The sequence below is a fragment of the Haliotis asinina genome, chromosome 5 (assembly GCF_037392515.1).
Source record: "Haliotis asinina isolate JCU_RB_2024 chromosome 5, JCU_Hal_asi_v2, whole genome shotgun sequence".
Lineage (NCBI taxonomy): Eukaryota > Metazoa > Mollusca > Gastropoda > Lepetellida > Haliotidae > Haliotis > Haliotis asinina.
This window is the reverse complement of record NC_090284.1, coordinates 26,678,714-26,693,356: the sequence shown is the minus strand read 5'-3', so window position 1 is coordinate 26,693,356 and position 14,643 is coordinate 26,678,714.

The window sequence follows — 14,643 nt, the reverse complement described above, 5'->3', positions numbered from 1 at the left end:
CCCTTGACATTTCATCCCATAATTTAACTATGGAAACCCCACTCAGACAAAATATACTCGTAATATTAGCCTCTTAGCAGTGAAAACGTACGGATGAATTTCACTTTTCACAAAAAATACGATATCGAAATAAGTGAAATTAACATTGCGAATCCTCATAATTTTAAGTTGCCAACTGAACATCAAATATCAGAATTTTATTCTACTTAAAATAAATGTTGTTTAACAAACGATCATAGGTTCAAATCCCTGTCATCGATTTTCATTACAATATTATACATTATCAATTACAAGGAATATCCAATGACATTGATGACAGTCCTAATTCGTCTAGCAAAAGGCACTCGCACGACCCATGCTGAAGAACTGCCCCGACAATGACAAGTCCGATTCTCCACCAGTACCAGCTGTCTGCTGGTTTGAGGGAACGTTAACGTCTGTCGTGGTGAAGGCTCCGTATGCTAGGTACGCTCTATGGATCTCAATACAGTATCTGGGGCAATCAGTGGGCAACGTCATAAATAGGATGCACTGATATCGTCGTCGTGCCACATTTTGATAACCATCCCTTCGTCAACTGTCCTATATTGACGCCTCACATCGCTAGACCAACGCTGAATTGGCTGTCAAAGAATACATAACATTGTGTTTTTGTGCTTAAAATATCTGAGCGTGGGTGGTCCTTGATTAATTCTCACGTTTATGATTTGCTACGAAGTGGCCAAGAACACAACCACCCACCTTCCGCTCTACGAGCTGAAACTGTTTCCAATGGGCCACGAATAGTCTCTCCTAAACGAGCGAACAGTCTATATGGAACGTGTGGAAGTCATGGGAACCTGGTGTACGTACACCACATGACGTTGAATGTAACATGTTTTAGGAGTTGGCACCGACACGACGGGATGTTTTCTCAGTCGTAATATGGCCGCAACATCTCGTAAAGTGTGGGGAAATAGCTAGAGTTAGATGATGAACATATTTGAGTTTTCGTCTGCTGACCTTTGCAGCCGATACATTCATGTTATTTGTAAATCCCAATGTTGCGTGGAGAAAAAACAAGAAACCACTGACAGATTAATGCGACAATGTGGCTGCCATTTACGCCATTTAATCCGGAAGGAGAGTATTGATGTTCCGGGGAAAGAGAAAACAGTAGGAGTATGAAATAACAGCCCACAGTGGTGAGCAGGTGTGTCTGGTCGCCGCGGGGTAGATATCTAATATAGCGCATCCCGGGGGAGCGCGCTAGAGATGGGAGTTGGGGTTGTCCTTTTCTGGGGAGCAGTTGTTGAGGGGTCTCGTGGGACCGTGATTCATCCAGCACCGGTGAACACACGAGAAGGGAAACACAACCACTGGGCTAGTTTAACGATTACTCTCTGCAAATGTGTAATACTCACAGAAAGAAATCTCAAATGTGAATTGAAAGGAGCCCGAGTTAAATGAGAGATTCCGAAGAGGGAACCCTGCACTTTCTTGGTTTAGGGTATTTGTTTGCAAAGCAACCAAGACAAGGCTAGAATCTGGCATGAAATAATATTTCGAGGACCCATGTACTACCAGTCGGTATTTAGTGTAACTCGTGACGAATTAAGGTGTTCTGACGTACCTTACTAGTGTTTCCGCTCTTTTGTACCAAAACGTTCAGCAAGGTATTCGATGAAATGGAACCATTATCTGTAGATGACAGATGTAAATTTGAGACAAACACTAGCAGCAGGTGTTTTGGGTACAGCGGATCGGGAGGCGCCATGACAGCACGAAGTCCACACACAGGCCAAGACGTCAACAAACAGGAGGAGGTGAGGAGGTGATATGACCTCGGCTGCACTGTAATATAGTTTATTACTATTTGAATGACACTGTAGTATTAAAATGATATTGAAATAATATACACGTTGTGTTAACACGTTTCACACATCAGCCCGTGAAGATCCGGGTTCGAAATTATTTTAAGTAACCCCTGCTTGTAACAGCAGAGGCGACTAACAGGGTCTGTAACATGGTTGACACATCGTATCCCAGTTTCAAAGATGCACATGCTGTTGACCACTAGCTTATCTGGTCCAGATTCGATTATTAACAGACCGCCGCCAAATGGCTGGAATATTGCATGGTGCGGTGTAAAACTATACACACTCACTCGTTTCGAGCATCATCGCCCTGGATAAAAAGGTGCGTGTGACGTTCTAGGAAATGGTAGCCACTGCATGTGCCGCTTAGTCTCTATAAATATAAAACTGCGATAGATAAAATAATATATCTTGAAAAGGAGACACGATGAGGCGAGACACTGAGACCCTTCGTTTGGCGTGTTTGCATTAGGCTGCATAAATAAAATTCTCAAATGTTTCTCAGGCACATTTTTTCAAAAGTGACGATTGCAGTAGGACTTTTCAAAAAAAAATTTGATAGAAAAATGTGAAGAGGGAGAAATACATCTCTATTTTCTCTCTCAGAAATACAGTTTGGAAAGTTTAGCACATGTTAATAATTGGCGTATATTCAGTTACAGACATTCGTTCTTCTAGTGGGCAAATGGATAATCGTGACTCGCCATAGCGAAACAGCGAAAACATTTCACTTTTTGATTTAGCCTGACAGGAAGGGTTGGATGGAAGGGGAAATGGCATGGTTCGGGAACTAAGAGACAGACCAGTCTGTTGTGACCTCAGAGATGCTACTTTAATGACCGGCCTTCTGCGTGTAAGCTGACAAAAGCATGGAATTACGACACACATCCCCCTTACGTGGATGGAGACAATCAGCTGATGATCCGCTCTGTCCTCAGCCCGGCATTTAACGTCGGGATTAGTACTTGAACACCACTTGGCACCGAGAGGACATGTTTGTCTGTCTATCATTTATTTGTATGAATACCGTGTGTTGCTGGCACATTTCGAACTCACCAAATCCACACCGCAGGTTAACGAATGTCTCTGCCAAGGACAAAACCATGTTGATTTACCAGTGACATATTCAAGAACATACGAACTAATAGTTTTACGCTTATAAACGATGCGATCGGGGATTTAGTCAATATGAAGGTGCGATTTACACAAAGTGAGCAATAACATCTGATTTTACTGATATTACCTTTCATAACAATCAATGTATTACAATTACTACGACCATCAATATTGATAGGTAACATTTCGGTGATTATCAATGTGTTCAGTTTGTGTTTGCATGAATTGTGTACTCTCCCCGGGACATTCCAAACCCGAGTAGCCAAATAGTGACGTGGTCGGACAAAAATCAAGAATTGTTGTAATCTCTAGGGTAAAAATTAAAAGTTGAATTAAAAACGATAATTTAAACAATAATAAACAACTGGCTGATGTCCTTAATGTCCGCTTATCTACACTTGCCCCTTGGAAGGATAGAATTACCCAGGACACAGCACTGGAAGGATAGAATTACCCAGGACACAACATTGGAAGGATAGAATTACCCAGGGCACAGCATTGGAAGGATAGAATTACCCAGGACACAGCATTGGAAGGATAGAATTACCCAGGGCACAGCATTGGAAGGATAGAATTACCCAGGACACAGCATTGGAAGGATAGAATTACCCAGGACACAACATTCAGTGTAGACTAACGTGTAGACTAACGCTCAGTCTCTGAATATATAAAAAGTAATGTGGTTCAGGGACTGTGAGACAGACTACACTCAGTATGGTGTCCTCCCATTAGCAAGACACTTTAAAACAATAATGTCACAGCTGAGTGCACTCATTAAAGAAGTAATTAACCCCTCTCCTAAAAATGGACTTGCCTTACTATAAAGGAAATAGAACAGACTCCAATGTGTTTGACCAATCCTTTATAATAATAATTGATACTTATTTGACACATATTCAGTAACAGTTCATAATTCGACCCATTTATCACACAGCAACAGACTTTAGACCATCTTTATAAGTTTGCCAGCAGCATCCAAGAACTGGAGTGGAGTCTTGACACCTTGGGAAAGCGGTTATCAACGTCCGTGTACAATCGTTTCCTTGCTGGTGGAGCTGCACCTAGGTCTAACTGTGACAGCTTGATCTTCTCAGATTTCTCTATCTTCTTGATGATTTCGATAAACAGGATGGCGATGGGTCAGGGAAGCTTAAGGCGATTGTGAATTCCCTCCAAGTTGTTGTTTGTTCTTGGGCCTAATGTCTGGTGATGGTTCCACAGCGAAAGAGGGAATCTGGGATCAAAATCTCCCCAATTTGTGACTATTTAGTCGTTGAAGTCGTCAGTGACTGGTTCATGGACTTAATCCAAGCATCCTGCACTTGCTGGAAAGGTAACAGAGAAAGGGCAGCAGCTCGTCTGATCCACTGTTCAACAAGGATGTCATCTCTGTATCTTACTGCAAGTCCTAGCTCCTGTGTTTACTGCCAAACTGGATGCGTGTAATGGTAAAAAAAACACCCCTTGATGTCTGTACCTGGGAACTTTGTACGGGGGGCTCTGATATCAGCAACTTCAAAGTCCACCTGGAATGTCTCTGGATTGAATGGCCGGTTTAGCAGTTGTTGAATCTGGACCTTCAACTGGACAAACAGGTGTTGGTACGTTGTAGTCCGGCGATCAGTAGGCAAGGCATAGACGAGTGGATAGGAAATGCTCCTTTTCTGTGCATGAAGAAAGTTGATTCCAGAGATAAGGACATGCGGAGAAAGCGCCATCCATGTACACGCTGGACGCTGACTGGAGGATTCTGAGTTGTTCCTCAGTGGAAAATACGACCGTCTTGTCTTCTTCGCTATCTTCAAACAGCAAACACCTGTCACCATCATTGGTCTCTCTCCATTGTGATGTGATTCGAACTCCAGCTCCTGTTTCTGGGGGTTTTGGAATGGTGTGACTACAATGTCTGCACTGCCAGCGGAGCTAAATGACGGGAATGTCAGGATCGTGTCTCAAGACCTCGTCGTTGTACAGGGCTGACATTGGAGTGGTTGGTTCTTCTCTTGCTCTCTTTCTCAAGCTGCCAAGGGATTGCACTCTTCCAGTATCTTCTCCTGGACGGTAATGTTCCGCGAATTTCTGACACATTTTCCAACTGTTGTGCACTTGCCATTGCATGTCTTCACGACACGTCGCCAGTGAGTACAAGTCTGTAGGACTTTGTTCTTGTAGTGAAGATGTCCCTGATAGATACCTCTCTGACCTGTAATAAACTCGGCTTGTTGCAAACCAGCCACGATTGTGAGATGTTCACAAGCTAGGGTGAATTTATATATGTAATAAGTAACATTTAAGAAAGCATGCATGTTAAGCAATGTTTGAGTAGACTATCCCTACTAGTATTTTACAGTTTCTTAACTCCATACTCCGTGATAATCTTCAAAACAGAATTATTGGTCTACTCTCCTTAATTAAGAGGGTAGACTGGCTGTATTTGTTTAATTAATCACCCTTCTCCACTACCTTAGAATTGGGTGTCTCTTAAATGAGATGTCTCACTTGAAGCTATCATACTGGTCAAACGTTAAATTGGTTAGACCCATCGGGGCCTGGCGTTTAGTCGTTGAAATAATTTAATAAAAGATAACATCGCTAACGGCATTCTGCTTTTTGGAACCAAGTCTGTACCTATGTTTGTGAAACAGAAAAGGCAAAAGAAAAACGCTTTTTGTAATTGTATGGTCGCCGAGTATATAACATGAGTAATGATACGAGTGCTCTGCCATAATTAACAACCGTGGTATGTCGGGACTTATGACAGGACTATTTCTCGCGTCTCTCCTATCGCTATCGAGGCGTAGAGATATTGGAGTGACGTGGTTACAGAATGTGTGGAATGGGACCATTCACCATTCTACTGTTCCCCTAGTGTAACTACGCACTTGTATGAGGACAACGACACGACGATACTGATGTTGAGTGTATATACGGAGATAGACATGGCGATACGCGATTGGTGCCGACATCGTGCACTGTAGCCCCTATCGTGAGACAAGCAATTAAAACAACCATTATGGCCGAGATTGTTTACAAGTTTTTGTCCCAAATTCCATTACATAGATATCCGCACTGCCACTCGACATAAGATATATATATTGATATGTCGTTTTCGTTTTATCAAGAGGAGGTTCGCAAATGGGAAACTTCAAGAAAAATGGTATCATATAATTGAAACGTTAAGAGTTACAAAAGACAATGATTACTAGTTGTGTCCAATTTCACGATTGGTCATGTAGTTCAAGTGGCTAAAACCAAGAAGTGTATTGCCATGTAGGTCACGTACGTAGTCATAAGGATATCGTCATTAAGTCCAAGAGGCTAGTAGCTAGAAGAGTATCGTCATTAAGTCCAAGAGGCTAGTAGCTAGAAGAGTATCGTCATTAAGTCCAAGAGGCTAGTGGCTAGAAGAGTATCGTCATTAAGTCCAAGAGGCTAGTAGCTAGAAGAGTATCGTCATTAAGTCCAAGAGGCTAGTAGCTAGAAGAGTATCGTCATTAAGTCCAAGAGGCTAGTAGCTAGAAGAGTATCGTCATTAAGTCCAAGTATCGTCATTAAGTCCGAGAGGCTAGTAGCTAGAAGAGTATCGTCATTAAGTCCAAGAGGCTAGTAGCTAGAAGAGTATCGTCATTAAGTCCAAGTATCCTCATTAAGTCCGAGAGGCTAGTAGCTAGAAGAGTATCGTCATTAAGTCCAAGAGGCTAGTAGCTAGAAGAATATCGTTATGTAGCCCAAAAGGCTAGTGAATATGTTCATTTAGGTCAAGGGACTAGTTGCTATAAATGTATGGTCATGTAGCCCAGGAGGCCAGCAGCTAGAAGAATATGGTGCTGTTTCCCAACGAGCCAGTAGCTGGGTGAGCGGTACGGTCTTGATTCGAATCTTAAGTTCGTTTTGATTATTTTCCAGGTGAGCAAAGTCCAGTGAAGCCATGTCCAGGCGAGCAAAGTCCATTGGTGCCATGTCCAGTGAAACCATGTCCAGGGAAGCCATGTCCAGTGAAGCCATGCCAAGTGACAGGCCTACCATACTAACGGTAAAAAAACATCAAAACTCAACTCATATTCACCAAAACAGAACACAAATCACCAGAAACTGCCACAATATCCTCTAAAACTGAAACAAACCCCCTGTAATGGAAAACCAATCGTTTGAAATGGAAACAAAACTCGCGTATCAGCTACAACAGCGCCCAAGAACGGTCGCCGAGCGCACGAAACGGCAGTCACAACATCCAAACACGGCAACCACAGCATCCCGAAACGGTATAAATATCATCAAAGATGGTGGCGAGGGGAGACAAACAGGCTATAGTCAATAATGTTTTTCGTCACTATGAGTCTAATCTTGAAACTTTGATATCGGGATGTAGCGCATCAACCCCTTATTCTATTAAGCTTCCAATCTGTGTTCAGACTTCTCAGAGTCAGGCTTGCAATTCTGCATAATTTGGTGCCCCGTTCGACCGAATAGGGTTTGTTCCGAAAATGTCAACGTCTGAGTGTATTAAGTGTGAAAAGAAGTTAAAACTCGGACAACATTGCGTTACCATCAGAGAAAGAAACATAAACTTGCTAATAATTTCAATTGTGAAGTGTGCATCAGGATGGTTTTTCATTTTGCAATGTTTTCATCTCCATGTTCTTCAAAATTTTCCATACATCTAAATATTTTTACACCATTTAACAAAAAATACAATAAAATAACACTTAAATTGTGGTACAAACATTCTTCGAAAGTCTCAATATGTTGCCTCCTGTGGATTTGAAACAGAAGTCCTTGCCATAATCAGTGGATTGAGTTTGCACTCGTTCACTTTATTGTGAAAGTCAAAATGGCACTTAGATGTACAGTTCACAGATAGTGATCAACGTTTAAAATCATCAACATATATTAACGTTGAATGTGACTGTATGAATACTTTATAAAAAAAAACAAGAGGAAAACCAATAGCACGACACATTGTCAACAAAAAAATACAAAACCGTTTCGGCCGAACGGGGCACCAAATTATGCAGAATTGCAAGCCTGACACTGCAGAATTGCAAGCCTGACACTGACACTGGAAGTATGAACATAGATTTGAAGCTTAATAGAATAAGGGGTTGATGCGCTACATCCCGATATCAAAGTTTCAAGATTAGACTCATAGTGACGAAAACATTATTGACTATAGCATGTTCGTCTCCCCTCGCCACCATCTTTGATGATATTTATACCGTTTCGGGATGCTGTGGTTGCCGTGTTTGGATGTTGTGACTGCCGTTTTGTGCGCTCGGCGACCGTTCTTGGGCGCTGTTGTAGCTGATACGCGAGTTTTGTTTCCATTTCAAACGATTGGTTTTCCATTACAGGGGGTTTCATTCAGTTTTAGAGGATATTGTGGCAGTTTCTGGTGATTTGTGTTCTGTTTTGGTGAATATGAGTTGAGTTTTGGTCTGTGTGAGTTCGGTTTTGATGATTTGTTCACCGTTAGTATGGTAGGCCTGAGTGAAGCCACATCCAGATGAGCCATGTCGAGGTGAGCAAAGTCCAATTAAGCCATGTCCATTGGAGCTTGCAGTGGAGCCACCCCCGCGTTACTGTGCTAAACCCAGTGGTGTTAACCATCGGTTGTTGCAATATTCACGCAAAAGGTACAGCGCATCTGGTCACTTTTCTTTCTACACGGTTGTCACATCCACACTGATACTCACACCGTTGGTCACATATGTAGTCCGTCTTCTTATCATGAATCAGTTTATTTAGATATTAGATTTCCTTAGTGCAAACTTCCTTGATCCCGAAAAATCCTTCCCCATAAACCCAAAGGCACATTTTACACTCAACCAACGGATAATAAATCATTGTTATAGCTGACATATTCTGTCATAAAATGAAGTGAAGTTTTCTCAAGCGGTTATTCCATATATTTATGGCCAAAGTCTGGTTTGAAAGATCTGAAACTACGATAACAGTTTTCCTACAAATTGAAAAAGAGAAGATAATACCATTATCTGAATTATTTCAAATTAGCTGTTTCATGTTCTGTTCCTTTGTGTTCCTGGGTGGATACCGCGGAGTTGTTCAGACCCAGAGGAACAATGGCGGCACGAGAATTGAAGAGTGGAATGCTGGGCGACAATGAAGCGTGACGTCACAGATTGTTAGCTCGACATATCTATTGAGAGTTTACCCGATGGTTATGATGCATATGACAGAAGGTGGCGACTTCGGGCATCCCACATAATGTGTCGTGGAGATGTTATCTGTTTGCTATTCAAGCAGCGGGATCAAGGGCGTGCACACACCAACTACCCCTCCTGTGGGACTGTCGCCTTCAGCACGGAGCTGACAAGTGGCCCTCCTTTTAACTTCTGAATGCTGAAGACTAGTAGCTGGAATACCATGGTAAATGATACGTCACTTGGTCAGAAAAGAAGATTTATTTCATGTTCCAATAGACTTCAAACTTACATTTATTTTCGAAACAAAATCTGTAATTTCGTCTTGATTATCTGTTTGAGATTAGATTTAAATTCGAATCGGTAAGATTACAACCACATGTTCAAGTAAGCATACCGGCAAGAGAAATAAAGATCTGTTCCCCGATACATACATACATACATACACACACACATACACACACACACACACACACACACACACACACACACACACACACACACACACACACACACACACACACACACACACAAGACGGTTCTTATGCTATGTCCTGTAGTAGTCCATAGATCTGAAACTTCAGAAAAATCAGAAATCCTTAATTCAGGAGATTATTCCAGTAATTATATTTTGACAAACGCCACCATAATCTTTAAGTGAATTAAACTTAAGTGCATCAAGATACACGTCAAACGTGCTTAAGGATATATTCGCCAAACACTATGTTGATGATCTCTACATGAAAGCACTACATGACTCTCGTCAAATAAAACTGAAAATTCTTTTTGAGAGGATTGTGGAAAATGATGAATGTCATTCTGTTGTCGCGGCGTCTGTTCGCGCCTCAAAGACATCCTCGACCCTGCGCAATTCCATAATTACCATCATGAACTCACGCCGACCACCAGCGCGTGACAGTGGCCATGACGTCACCAGGAATGGTGGAATGTGTTTGAGACAAGGCGCTGTTTGTCCACACTCATTATCATGTAGTGCGCATGCTCAGACGAATAAGGTAGCACTGATTTGAAATGACAGGCGAAATGCTTCGTGTTAACTTTGATGTTGTTAGAGGAGATTCCGTTCACACGCGAAGAGCTTTCCTGGCTACAAGGGTATCCTCAAATATCTGTCAAAGCCACGTCGAACCGAACAAGCCGTTATTAATCATTTGTAATTGCTTTTAAGTATTGCAGACAGGTTGTGAATGCATGCCAGTGTACAGCCAACGTACTGCATAAGAAACAGTTATTCATTTCCCTTCAGCGATGTTTACACTTGATATGAATGGTTCATTCCACACAGAGTCTGTGTTTGGTTACGCAGGATTAAACAGTTCAACATTCACAGTACATGTCAGTGTTTTGTAGAGGGGTACATATCCACGTTTTCATGCACGTATCTTACCTGCCCACGCACGCACACACACACACACACAAACCCCCACATTTTGACCTACAGAAAGAAGAACACAATACAGATGATGGTGCAGTTTGATTAACGTTAGGAAATTACACAACAACCGTTCAAGCAACATGAAAACTGACTGAGAAGATTGTATATGTTTCCTCACAACCAGACTTGAAAGACATGACAACTACTGCCATGAGGAATTACTTTCTATCTTATTTGTTTAAAACATGCATGGGTTGAAACTTCTGCATGGTAGTGCTTGGATTAGAATGAACATAACAAAATCGAAAACCAAAATCCAAATTGAGCCCACAGCAATCCTTAGTTTCCTATGGCGATCTAGATTCGTCATATCATTCTTCACTTTCATCCGGGGACAACCTGAGGTCCGTGAGTGAGGTCACTGAACGTGCAACAGTTCCGCTGGGGAAATCATCTGTCATTGAGCTGACAACTCAAAGATGTCATCTGTATATGATTTTACGGCCTGCTACATACTCCCACGTGAACAGGGGGTCGCTATTCTAAGCCTGTCTTGTTCAGGGATTCGAACTACAGATCGTCTAATTGCTAGAAACGTTGCCAACGTTAATGTCATGAGTGCAGGTCACGTAGATCATGACAGGGTTTCCAGCGTGACGTGTACAGCTGGTTTCCAAACGCCAGATGTGTGACATGACATGCTGCCTTTAGTGAGTGTACCACACATGGCTATCTTCAGTGGGTTTACATGACGTGATGCCTTTTGTGAGTGTACTACATATGGCTATCTTCAGTGGCTTTACATGACGTGATGCCTTTTGTGAGTGTACGAGACATAGCTATCTTCAGTGGGTTTACATGACATGCTGCCTTTTGTGAGTGTACCACACATGACTATCTTCAGTGGGTTTACATGACATGCTGCCTTTTGTGAGTGTACCACACATGGCTATCTTCAGTGGGCTTACATGACGTGATGCCTTTAAGTGAGTGTACGACACATGGCTATCTTCAGTGGGTTTACATGACGTGACGCCTTTAGTGAGTGTACGAGACATGGGTGTCAGTGACTTTATATGACGTGATGCCTTTAGTGAGTGTACGACTCATGGCTATCTTCAGTGGCTTTACATGACGCGATACCGTTAGTGAGTGTACGAGACATGGGTGTCAGTGACTTTACATGAAGTGACGCCTTTAGTGAGTGTACGACACATGGCTATCTTCAATGGCTTTACATGACGTGATGCCTTTAAGTGAGTGTACGACACATGGCTATCTTCAGGTGGTTTACATGACGCGATACCGTTAGTGAGTGTACGAGACATGGGTGTCAGTGACTTTATATGACGTGATGCCTGTAAGTGAGTAAACGAGACATGGCTATCTTCAGTGGCTTTACATGACGTGATGCCTTTAGTGAGTGTACGACTCATGGCTGTCTTCAGTGGCTTTACATGACGCGATGCCTTTAGTGAGTGTACGAGACATGGCTATCTTCAGTTGCTTTACATGACGCGATGCCTTTAGTGGTGTACAAGACATGGGTGTCATCAGTTTATGAACGTGACATGATGATTTTAGGTGTATGTGACATTGGAGGGTTTGTTGGGTGTACTGGCGTGGATGTATTCAATGAGTGAAAAGACAGGTGTCGTCAGTGGTGTACAGGGTATCGATGTCGAAAATGGGTGTGGCTGTATCGGCATCCTGTAACATCAAGGACTGATAATGGGTCAAACACAGTCTTATCTGTTCTGGATGGTTTGATTGATCTATCTCGAATATTTCGAATCTGATTCCGATATAAAAGGTCGGAAAAGGAACAGACCATCAACACGACTTCAGGGACCACGCCAGCGTGACCAGGAACGTCACGTACGACGACCACGCCCTTGTTTCCTCCCCACGTGCTAATAACCTCCATGTAGTTTTACCCCGTGTTTGAGATGAACTCGATAATGTTTTCTTCACGGCCATCACGACATAAAGCTTACCGCCGCTCGATGTTATCTGCCTCACATGAAACGCGGTCATTACCATCACCTAAACTGATTGTGAATTCTCTTTCTGGCAGAGATCCTATCAGATCCACGAGCCTCAACCATGATTATAGTCTGTCAGGTGAGATCAGTCGCACTTTGCGCGGGGCAATTCATCTACAATTAGGTACCAATAATACATGCCACCTTTTTCATGTCCTTTTGGGATCGTGTTGTTGCACATCAAGTGTAAATCTAAACCAGGTGTCAAATGTAATTAGATAATATTACTGTTTAGTGCTGTGTCTACTATATACGTTGACTTCAACTATAAATAGCTAATTGTGTTATAGAAGATCACTAAAATTCTAAAACGAAAACAACTCTATAAACCGGAAGCTGACGTGTTTTCCCAATACGCATGACAGCTGATATCACTCTATCGCTTTCCTTCAGCTATACAGTTGTGTGTGTTTATGAAACGAAACTCAGTACGTCAATCACTCACCGTATTATCATAACGCAATTGCGTTTGGTTTTATAAACAGGGACCGACTGGACTTATGTTATGACGTGTGTCAGTTCAAGGAGGCTAGGGTGTTGTTATATTATCGGGATGTTATGACAAACAGACAGTTGAATGTTTTGTCTTTAGGGAAACCCTATCAGGAAACGACCCTCGTTGTTGACAGTCGTTGCTGACGAGATGCCGATTCGAAACGTCTGTTATGAATTGAAAGTGAGATCTTCACCTCTGATGCGACCTCAGTCTTGATCCAGATGCACCCTATATTAAATAATCTTTCAAAATAAATACCTAATGCTTTTTGTGGATTGTTTTGTTATGCATCTGGTGACATTACGTTATCCAGGATGCACTTTGCATACCGAGAACGATTTGACTGAACAATCAGATTTCGAATGTTGATCTTTATGAGTAAGCATAAGACCTTACAGTAACTGTACGTACAACTAGATTTCAGAAGAGGATATTTCGTATCTTGGATTTGTTTCAGTTTAAGGCACCTCTTGGTTTCCTTATGGACAAAACCTAACGGAGCAAACACCACAGGAAGCCTTTGTTGTTTGGTTTAAAGTTGTTATGTAATGCCGCTTTCAGCAATGGTCCAGCTATATGTCAGCTATATATCCGTAAATAACAAACAACTGGGATACGATATGTTGTCAAATGTGCGAGCCCGACCCCCCAATTCCGTCAGTCCCCTCTTATGACAAAGATGGGTTACTGAAGACCAATTGTAAACTAGATCCTCGCGGAAGCACTTGTTAAGGCACTCTCTGAGACTCAGGGTCACAACTGGTCCTCTATGTCCAGATCGACTAAAGGAGGCAGGTGGCCACACCTGGCTGATGGTATGTCCGTGGACCATGACGATATGTTCTGGCTGGTGGTGATAATGTCGACAACTCTTCAGACTCGATTACAAGCATGCTGGTGTGATGTAGTCTGACCGCTGTGCCCTTAAAAAAAGAAAGACATTTTGAAGGTTAGTCAGGCGAAGCTCTAGGCCGTCTTTTGGTCCAGACTCTGAAGCCTGGGCTGGATCAAGTTGAGATGCTGTGTCCACCCGTACCTGATGTATTGCAACCCGGAACAGTGACAGGACAGATAGAGGGTCGAGCTGCCCGGTATACCCCGTTATGGTGCCGGCATCCCGCTATACCTGGATGTAATACCCAACATGGCGGCGGGAGAGCCCCAGTATACCCTGTTATGGTGCCGGCATCTCGCTATACCTGGATGTAATACCCAACATGGCGTCGGGAGATCCCCGGTATACCCCGTTATGGTGCCGGCATTTTGCTATACCTGGATGGATGTAATTCCCAACATGGTGGTGGGAGATCCCCAGTATACCCCGTTATGGTGCCGGCATCTCGCTATACCTGGATGTAATTCCCAACATGGCGGCGGGAGAGCCCCAGCATACCCTGTTATGGTGCCGGCATGTCGCTATACCTGGATGTAATACCCAACATGGCGTCGGGAGATCCCCGGTATACCCCGTTATGGTGCCGGCATCTTGCTATACCTGGATGGACGTAATTCCCAACATGGTGGTGGGAGATCCCCAGTATACCCCGTTATGGTGCCGGCATCTCGCTATACC